Source organism: Bufo gargarizans, chromosome 9, assembly GCF_014858855.1.
Source record: "Bufo gargarizans isolate SCDJY-AF-19 chromosome 9, ASM1485885v1, whole genome shotgun sequence".
Classification (NCBI taxonomy): Eukaryota; Metazoa; Chordata; class Amphibia; order Anura; family Bufonidae; genus Bufo; species Bufo gargarizans.
The window spans coordinates 191,936,772-191,948,174 of NC_058088.1; the positions used below are offsets into that span (position 1 = coordinate 191,936,772).

At 44.9% G+C, this 11,403-nt stretch overlaps 1 pseudogene; it reads left to right on the top strand.

Annotated features, from left to right (window-relative positions):
• The first annotated feature begins 3,880 nt into the window (after window positions 1-3,880).
• LOC122946274 lies at window positions 3,881-6,954 on the top strand (annotated as a pseudogene).
• The last annotated feature ends 4,449 nt before the right edge of the window (window positions 6,955-11,403 follow it).

An 11,403-nucleotide genomic window follows, 5' to 3' on the forward strand; every position in this document is an offset into this window, starting at 1 on the left:
CGATTGATAAGGAATATAAGTATTTCATTGTATAAGATGCAGTATGTATGGGACAACACATCATCTAAAGAGAAGTAATGACTCTGCTGTTTCACCGTTTAGGGGACATATGGACATTAGGGACTGGCGCACAATCGCTATATTTTCCTGCAATCAAAATGGGTGAGTACGTTTGTATATAAATTCTTGCACTGCTAGCATTGTTCTTACATCATGCTTTACACTGCAGCTGTGCTTGTTCAGAATGTCTGCTTTGCACAAGATGATGAGCTGGGGATTGTATTTTACAATCACTGAAGACCATAATTTTACAGTTTGAACCTTTGTGGTTCTTGTGATTTCTGATATTTGGGGAGGGGGGGGGGGGGGCAGGCCACAATTTTGTTATTTCCTTCCATTCTCAAAATGTCTTATTTTTGTGTCACAGGGAAAACAAATCATTGATCTCCAGACACCGGCAGAAACCTATGATTGACAGGTGAGATGATGACTACTTCTAAGGTTGCATTCACAGGACTGTATATATTTTGTGGATCAGCAAAAAATATGGATGACAGCTGTGTGACGTCTGCGTTGCGTCCGTCTTTTTTTGCGGATCCATTATAACAATGCTATTCCCGTCTGCAAAAAAGACAAGAACGGACCATGTTCTATCTTGTTTTCCAGAACTGCAGCACAGGTATACGGATGCGCACAGCGCGCGGTGTGATGTCCACATTTTTTGCTGACCCATTAAAATAAATAGGTTTACATCTAATCCGCAAAACCTGCGGATCAGATGCGGACCAAAAATATGGTCATGTGACTGAGGCCGATCTGCGTGGATGTAGAGTTATAGCAGCTCTCTGTCTGCTCCCTGCACTCATCTGTATGAGACATGCAGGAAGACAACAGAAAGTGACAGCCAGGAGAACACGAAAGCCAATGGAGGAGCAGAAATTAAGAGAAACATCACCACAAGGTGGCGCTGTAACTAAAACTAATCACGGAAGCCCACATTTTAGGCCAATGCTGGTCTCGTCCTTAATTAGAAACATAAAAGTGGGAGCGTATATATACTGTATATATATTTATACACATACTGTACATTTCTCTTTTCTACATAAATATGACATAATTCATTTTGTTTATGGATGTAAATGTTCACAAGTTTAAAAGCCATATCTAACCAGTAGGTGGCGCTGGTGGACATGATCCTGTGATAATATTTGTGGCAATAGGTGGCGCTGGTGTACATGATCCTGTGATATTATTTCCAGCAGTAGGTGGCGCTGGTGTACATGATCCTGTGATATTATTTCCAGCAGTAGGTGGCGCTGGTGTACATGATCCTGTGATATTACATCCAGCAGTAGGTGGCGCTGGTGGACATGATCCTGTGATAATATTTGTGGCAATAGGTGGCGCTGGTGTACATGATCCTGTGATATTATTTCCAGCAGTAGGTGGCGCTGGTGTACATGATCCTGTGATATTATTTCCAGCAGTAGGTGGCGCTGGTGTACATGATCCTGTGATATTACATCCAGCAGTAGGTGGCGCTGGTGTACATGATCCTGTGATATTACATCCAGCAGTAGGTGGCGCTGGTGTACATGATCCTGTGATATTATTTCCAGCAGTAGGTGGCGCTGGTGTACATGATCCTGTTATATTATTTCCAGCAGTAGGTGGCGCTGGTGTACATGATCCTGTGATATTACATCCAGCAGTAGGTGGCGCTGGTGTACATGATCCTGTTATATTATTTCCAGCAGTAGGTGGCGCTGGTGTACATGATCCTGTGATAGTATTTCCAGCAGTAGGTGGCGCTGGTGTACATGATCCTGTTATATTATATTCAGCAGTAGGTGGCTCTGGTGTACATGATCCTGTGATAGTATTTCCAGCAGTAGGTGGCGCTGGTGTACATGATCCTGTGATATTACATCCAGCAGTAGGTGGCGCTGGTGTACATGATCCTGTTATATTATTTCCAGCAGTAGGTGGCGCTGGTGTACATGATCCTGTGATAGTATTTCCAGCAGTAGGTGGCGCTGGTGTACATGATCCTGTTATATTATATTCAGCAGTAGGTGGCTCTGGTGTACATGATCCTGTTATATTATATTCAGCAGTAGGTGGCCGTCCATAGAGTTACAGGGCGGGGGAATATGGGGTCACTTCTGATGAATTTACTGCTCATTGGGGGTGATTTCGGAGACTGTCTATGGACAGATAATTGGTTTGAGTTACAGAGATAATTATTTGGGGCGTTAAAGTCTTATATCCGATAAATCTCTGTCTTTTTGAGAACTTCACTTCTGTTGTTTGCTGAGTTTACGATGTGATCGATCGGAGGGACGGTAATTTAATTAAAGAGAAGGTTCTGCTGTTTGTTGGGTTATCGTCTTTTTTTTTTCCAGCTTTTTTCTTGTTTCCAATGGTTCTTTACTGAACCCATCCCTAATAAACGACTCCAAAGCTGGTGACTTTCAAAGCGCGTCACTTTCGCTATTAGAGGCAGACAAAATCCCCACACCAATACCAAGGCTAAAAGACTGTCCATGCCCAGACAGTCTCCGAAATCACCCCTCCCCCCAGTGAGCAATAAATTCATGAGAAGTGACCCCATATTCCCCCGCCCTGTAACTCTATAGAAAGATCCATTCAGCTCACTGCTGACATCTTGTGGCTGAACAGCTTCACTACATGGTCGATACCGACCTATAAAAAAGGGAAATTAATTCTTACCCTTCCAGTAAGCACCAGCGCCACCTACTGCTGGAAATAATATCACAGGATCATGTACACCAGCGCCACCTACTGCTGGAAATAATATCACAGGATCATGTACACCAGCGCCACTACTGCTGGAAATAATATCACAGGATCATGTACACCAGCGCCACCTACTGCTGGAAATAATATCACAGGATCATGTACACCAGCGCCACCTACTGCTGGAAAAAATATCACAGGATCATGTACACCAGCGCCACCTACTGCAGGAAAAAATATCATAGGATCATGTACACCAGCGCCACCTACTGCTGGAAATAATATCACAGGATCATGTACACCAGCGCCACCTACTGCTGGAAATAATATCACAGGATCATGTACACCAGCGCCACCTACTGCCACAAATAATATCACAGGATCATGTACACCAGCACCACCTACTGCTGGAAATAATATCACAGGATCATGTACACCAGCGCCATCTACTGCTGGAAATAATATCTCAGGATTATGTACACCAGCGCCACCTACTGCTGGAAATAATATCACAGGATCATGTACACCAGCGCCACCTACTGCCACAAATAATATCACAGGATAATGTACACAAGCGCCACCTACTGGTTAGATATGGCTTTTACAGTTAGGCTAGGTCTACACGACGACATTTGTTGCGCGACAAAAAGTTGCGCGACAGATAGGGCACGACATTTGTCGCGCGACATTTTGTTGCACTAATGTCGCGCGACAATTGTTATAATGGCAGTCTATGGTGTCGCACTGCAACATGCGACATGTTGCGACTGCGACGCGACAGTCGCAGAAAAATCCATCTCGAATGGATTTTCTGCGACTGTCGCGTCGCAGTCGCAGCATGTCGCATGTTGCAGTGCGACACCATAGACTGCCATTATAAAAATTGTCGCGCGACATTAGTGCAACAAAATGTCGCGCGACAAATGTCGTCGTGTAGACCTAGCCTAACATCCATTAATCTGCAGGCCAGCAGAAGAGATCTGAAAGACAAGCACAAGCCGTGGCCTGCAGTAGGGAGTGAGCCTGAGGCATCTGGCACCCGGTCTCGGAGCGCAGTTTTAACATGTAGACCGATCAAATACAATGAAATAATACTGCTGATGTCTTCTTTGCTTCCAGGATGCTGTACGAGAGACCAGAAGCCCTGAAGCCTCCGTAAGTTATTCCAAGGTGCTTAGAGCAGTGGCGTACATAGAGAAGTAAGGGCCCCATAGCAAGGATCAAACCAGGAAGCCCACACACAGGACAGAACGATTTACACCTAAACTCCTTTCAATGACCGTTAAACCATTTTTTCCACTGCCTTATTTGCTAAAAGTTGTTCCTTTAGAAGGTAAAGTCCTGACCGAGTTTTCACCTCCAGTAGAAGAGAAGATAATGACAACAAAGACTAGGTCCCCTGTTGCATTTGGGCCCCGTAGCAGTTGGATGGTCTGCCGCTATGGTAGTTACACCCCTGCCTGATAATCATAGTAATTGATTTCAGTGGGAACAGTGGATACAGACATAAAAGGTTCATACAGGTCCCATAGGGGCAACAGGCTTAGTGGGTACAGTCCTTACAGTCGGCATCAGAAGAAGTAGAATTTAGTGCAGGTTCCTGTCCTAAGAGATCGCCTTGTCGTTGGTGGACAGGCACAAATACGTAATTTGCCAAGAATTTGCAAAGAATCTCACATTTACGGCTCGTGTACACGATCGTTGCCGGCCAGTGCCCGTATTGCAGCTTGCAAGCAGTAGGTCCGCAATATATAGGCACCGGCTGTTTGTGCACCTCATCACGGATGTGGACCCATTTACTAGAATCTGCGGAGTGCTTCTGTGGTTTTCTGTCCGTGCCTCCATGTTCTATTTTTTTGTGCTGCGGACGGATCAAGGTTCCATTCAAGTTGAATCCGCATGGATGGTGCCAGTGCATTGGGGACTGAAATTTGTGGTCCCCAATGCACAGAACGGACGACATACGTTAGTTTGCCGGAGCCCTTATAACTGAGCTGTAGCATTAGTACCTTTTCTCTAGTGAGTATGGCTATTGTATTTACTTTATTATTTGTCTTTGTTATTACATTATTCTATCAAAAAATTATAATGCAAAGCAGAAAAAAACATTAAAATCTTCAAAAGATGAAACAATGCGGCCCTCACCCCAAAGCCGGCGTATTTCATGGATTTATGAACAAAGTAAGGATTTTATGGTGAGCGACGCATTGTTTCATCTTTTGATGATTGGACTGTGAAGTATTTGAACCAGAGCACCACTTATCCACTGCTTGTGGGCCCTGAGCAAGCTCCATAGAGTTCAATGGTATCGCAGTGATCTGAGCAGAGGAAGGTAGTGCCGACACATGTCATTTATTGAACAAAAAACATTTAAAATTTGACATTTTTAGGATGAAACAATTTGGTGCTACATATTATTTCTAGATAACAGTTTGGCTGCATTTCCCATGAAAATGTAAAACTTGTGGTTGAAAATGGAAGAGGGAGCAATTGTCTAGAGAGCGAGATCTCCGGGCTTTATAACTTGTGGAAGACACGGCCAAACGCAAACTGGAATAACACTTTCATCTCCTTGGAAAAAAAGACACACTGGGTGTAATGATTAATGCTCTTCTCTCTTCCAGACGGACAGATGTTCTCTCGGTGACTCCATGGCTAGCGCCGATTGTATGGAATAGACTCTTCAATATAGACATACTCAACGCACAATTCCACAAGAGAGGAGTTCACATTGGACTGACTGTGTTTGCTATTAGAAAGTAAGGAAATCCAGAAAATTCACACTCATTCTATATAGTATAACTACTATAATACTGCTCCTATGTACAGGAATATAACTACTATAATACTGCTCCTATGTACAGGGATATAACTACTATAATACTGCCTCCTATGTACAAGAATATAACTACTATAATACTGCCCCTATATACAAGAATATATCTACTATAATACTGCCTCTTATGTACAAGAATATAACTACTATAATACTGCTCCTATGTACAAGAATATAACTACTACAATACTGCCTCCTATGTACAAGAATATAACTACTATAATACTGCTCCTATGTACAAGAATATAACTACTATAATACTGTTCCTATGTACAAGAATATAACTGCTATAATACTGCTCCTATGTACAAGAATATAACTACTATAATACTGCCTCCTATGTACAAGAATATAACTGCTATAATACTGCCTCCTATGTACAAGAATATAACTACTATAATACTGCCTCCTATGTACAAGAGTATAACTGCTATAATACTGCTCCTATGTACAAGAATATAACTACTATAATACTGCCTCCTATGTACAAGAATATAACTACTATAATACGGCTCCTATGTACAAGAATATAACTACTATAATACTGCCCCTATGTACAAGAATATAACTACTATAATACTGCCTCCTATGTACAAGAATATAACTACTATAATACTTTTCTTCATAAACCACGTTTTCTGACCATTTTTTCTGTTCTCTTTTTTAGGTACACCAAGTTTATTGAACATTTTCTGGACACAGCTGAGAAGTTTTTCATGACTGGACACCGGGTCACTTATTATGTAATGACCGACCAGCCCACTGCCATCCCCAACATTACACTGGGTGAAATGAGAAATCTGGTTGTCCTGGAGGTCCCAGCCTACAAAAGATGGCAGGACATCACCATGAGAAGGATGCAGATCATTCGAGACTACATCAATGATCGGTTCATCAATGAGGTGGACTATCTGGTGTGTCTAGATGTGGACATGGTGTTCAAAGACCAGGTTGGGGTTGAGATCCTCAGTGATGTTTATGGTGTCATCCATCCGGGTTTTTTCACATCGTCTCGCAAGGAGTTCACCAATTAAAGGAGACCTCAATCTGCAGGTTACATCCCTGAAGACGAGGGCGATTTCTATTACACTGGGGCCCATTTTGGAGGCACAGTGGAAGAGATCTACAAGTTGACCAACCATTGCCACCACGCCATGCTGTCCGATAAAGCTATAAACATAGAAGCTCGTTGGCATGATGAAAGTTATCTCAACAGATATTTCCTGCATTACAAACCCACCAAGGTCCTGTCTCCAGAGTATTCCTGGAACTACTACTACGGAAACCCAGCCGTGGTGGAGAAGAAGAGATTTATTGATTTGCCTAAGGAATATGCCAAAGTACGTGACAACCCCTGACGCTCCACACAGCGGTTTGGAGGTTGAGGGTTTTTATGCAATATCTCTAATTCTTCCATAGTCCTCATCCTCCTGCATATTATCTTAGACCTCTTTGTTCTTGAGTTCTCGTATCTCGAGAATCTTCCATGTTACTCCTCATGGATGATACTTGAACCTGATTGTGTCTGTACAGATCTTGCTGCTATTCCTATGAAGCTTATTACAATGGCCATGCGATGACTTGTAAAATAGTTTCTGAATTGAGACATTGTATTTACTATATTGACATTCTTTTGTGAAATTTGTGTAATTTTTTATTTTTTTTGCATGGCCACTCGTAATTTTTGTAAGTGTGATGCTGAGATATCACCCACACCAAGGAGCCTGAGCCAAAAAAGGGGTAATCAGAGACTAAACAGTAACATTCAACTGGTTAAATATGGTCAGTTTACCTTTACAATTTGGCGCTGAAGGTCAGCTGCGATCCTAAGCATTCACCGCTGTCATTTAAGAATCTTCTAGCAAAATGTGACTGCAGCAACCAAGCTGAGCCAGCACTATGACTATGGTGGTAAATGTAGAGAATACACAGCCTTTTTAATGTCTTCTCACATCTTTAAGCACACTGCCCCCATGAGCACGGCAAGGGGAGGGTGTTACAAAATATGGATCCCAGCCATGTATCATCTTCATAAACTGCAATCAATAGCGATCGTGCTGTGGTCTAATGGACACTGGCTCCCTATAAATCACCAGCCCATCATTATGTTTGCTTCTTAAAGGTATAGGTCTAAAAAATCTGTTTACTTCCAGGACTGATGGGCTTATACAAGTTGATTAAAATATGCACAATGTACTGTAGTGATAAGCTCCTCCCTCTGGGCTGTCCTGTAGTGCTGTGATAATAAGCTCCTCCCTCTGTGCTGTGCTGTAGTGCTGTTATAATAAGCTCCTCCCTCTGGATTGTCCTGTAGTGCAGTGATAATAAGTAGTGTAGATCGATCACCAAAGTGCATGGGTGCTCTGGTGCACGGATCGAAGACCTCAGGATGCTCGAGTGCTCTACCGAGCACCCGAGCACAATGGAAGTCAATGGGAGAACCTGAGCATTAAACCAGGTACTCCCCGCTCTGAAGAGGGGAGGGTGTCTGGTTTAAAGGAAAAGGTCAGAAATTGATGGAAACACTAGTGAAATGGTTCGGGAACAGCATGGGGAGGATGTCTGGATCTATCTTGGACTCCCAGGTCGCTGCTGGGAACGATGTTGTCCGAGTAGTGCGCCACTTTTACAGACTGACAATAATACGTACAAAACCGAAGATGAAATTGATTTTAGAGGAAAAATTGTTAGGAAATATTCTTTCCTATATATTTACTTGTATATAAAGTGCAAGTGCTGCCAAAAATTACAAGGAACCGGCGCTCCAATACACCCTTTATTACACATAAAGGAGGGCATCATACGCAGCCTTGAAAAATTATGATTGATGGCCTGCTGGTGACCCTCAAAAACATTAGGAGCAAGGGCCTGCTGGTGACCCTCTAAAACGTTATGGGTGAGGGCCTGCTACTGATCTGACCATCTAAAATATTAGGGGTGAGGGTCTGCTGCTGAGCTGACCATTGAAAAAATTATGGGCGAGTCCCTGCTGCTTAGCTAACCATTGCGGAACAGCTACCCCTTGGCAAGGGAGATTTCCGCAAGGGTGTGCTCCAGGGAACAGTTGCGGGCCTGTTTGATGTTGTCTGCCTTCTCCCTTTTGCCACCCCACTGCCTCTTCCAGCCTGTTGCGGTGCTGCGGATCCCCCCCCCCCCCCCCCTCCCTGCCCTCTGTACTGCTGTCCTGGCTCGGCTTGCCACTTTCCCAGGTTGGGTCAGTGACTTCATCGTCCAGCACCTCCTTTTCCATTTCCTCACTCTGCTCATCCTCCTGACTTGATGACCTAACAATAACCTCAGTTATTGACAACTGTGTCTCATCCTCATCATCAACCTCTTTAGACACTAATTGCCGTTCCCCACCGTCAACTTCTTGTGGCAGTGGACAGTGGCGTACCGCCTATATAGGCAGACCACGCAGCTGCTATGGGGCCCGTGGCAGGGGGAGGCCCGAAGCGCATGGAAGGCTCCGCCTCCTACATCTTTATTATAGTTATATTGGGCAATGAGGCGGCCCACTTGTCTTCCGTCCTGGGCCCTGCTTTCCCTCTCTTCAGGTAGGTGTGCAGGCCCCTTCATCCTGCCTCCCCTGAGGGGTTAAAAATAATAATAAAAACTCACCTCATCTACTTGATCACGCAGCCGGCATCCTCTTCTTTCTGCAGGACCTGCAAAAGGACCTGCGATTATGTAATCGCGCTCACCACGTGGTGAGCGCAGTGACGTCACCGCAGGTCCTTCTGAATGAAGATAGAAGGTCCTAACTCGCGTCCTGCTCGACGCGTTTCTCTGCTGGACATAAGCCAGCAGTTTCTTAGGAGTCAAGCGCGGAGAAAAGAGCACCAAACAATAATGGATGCTGCACGCTGCTGATATTGAGCGTACAGTGAGACGGCCATCATAGTGCCGGAGGCTACGCATCGCTGTACGCTCAATATCAGCAGCGCGCAGCATCCATTATTGTATGTTTGACGCTCTTTTCCCCGCACTTGACTCCTGAGGAACTGCTGGCTTATGTCGATCACAGAAACGCGTCGAGCAGGACACGAGTTAGGGAATCAGTTTATCTGTGGCCAGCCTCAAAGGGGGGTATAGGGATTGTTAGGCAGGTGGCACCTCTTTGTGTAGCACACCTCAAAGCCGGGACCCCCGTGAGCCGTATGTTAGGCTCAGGGGATTACTGAATGCTAATAGCAGTGGCGCTATATCTCAATAAGGCGACCTGACATCCCCCCTCCAACAAATGGGGGACAGTATCTGGATATATATAACTGAGCTATAGCGCTATAGCTGTATGCTGCACAGTATCCAGAGCAGGGTGAAAGGCCCCATCTACATATAGTCACTATTGGCAGCTAGCCACATTCTAATTTGTAATAACTTGTAAAGTTTTGGGTTTTCATTTTATACCTGAGCTCTATAGATTTATAATAGTTCATTTGTCCTCAAGACTATAGATGAAAACCTTTATGTGACACACTGAGTTAATTATTATTTTTAACCCCTCAATGGCAATTTGTTTTAGCAGGCACAGTTTATAAGGGGGCCTGTTGGCACACAGAAGAGCAGACACAGATCATAAGGCAAGGGGGGCTATGGTGGCACTGGTATACTATTGTGCCAGCACCACCATAGCCCCCCCCCCCCCCCATGAGCTGTGCCTGTGTGCTGCTTATAGTGGACAGTGCCCTCAGACAATGAATGGGGCCAATCGGAAGAGTTTTTCTCCCTGGTATTGAGACCCTATGACGGATCTCTATCCCAGAAAATAGAAACACAAGTGTGAAAGTAGCCTAATACTTACCCCGCTCCCCGGCACATGCGTCGCTCCTTATGCCTAGACGGCTGCCACTGCTGGTGGTATGGCAGCTCCTCTGAATATCTGAGTGTGGGATCACTTGTTTGCAAAGACTCTCCATGGTGGGAGGAAGGAGGATCAGGGGGAGGATTCTGTTGACCAGACTCTTGGCTACTGAGACTGGACTTTGTGGAAGACAGGGTGGTGCTGGAAGCATTATCTGCTGCAATCCAACCGACCACCTGCTCGCACTGGTCTGACTTCGAGAGTGGTGTCCTGCTCCGCCCTGCAAACTGGGACATGAAGCTAGGTATCGTGGATGAGTGTGTTACTTGTGCTCTGGCAGCAGGCTCAGTTTCACCGCGCCCAGGGCCACGGCCTCTGCGTGCACCATCAGCAGCACGGCCACTGCCCCGTCCCTTACTGCTCGCCTTGCGCATATTAAATGGTAGCTATGCTTGCAAGTATGTCACACGTACAGTAGCGTAGGATTTCGAAATGTATGCGCAAAAAAATGTAAAAAGGTATTTGGGATATGGAAACATCACACAGGAGATTTCCCGCAGATAATGACGCTGATGTCAGCAGCGGCTAATATAAAATTACAGGGAATGTCACAGGTATTTTGGATGTGGAAACGTTACACAGGAGACAATGTCACTGTCTGCAGCGGACACCGTCTACGGAAAAAGTACACTGGATGTCACAGAAATTGTCACTGGAGCTGTCTTGATTGCGTTTGGCAGGGCATTTCACAAGGTAGGGGCAGCGTGACACAAAGCTCTGGCTCCAAAGGGTTTCTACTTGAATTCTGGGGGTGGTCGTTATTGGAGCCTTTTGATCTGAGGTTGTGTGAGGTGTGACGCGGATGCAACAACACCTTCAGGTATCCAGGGCCTAGGTCGTGTAGGGATTTGAATGTTAGCATGCCAATTTTGAAAAGGATTCTCCATTTTATGGGTAACCAGTGTAGTGAGCAGAGGATTGGTGTTATGTGACGGTGGCGGGG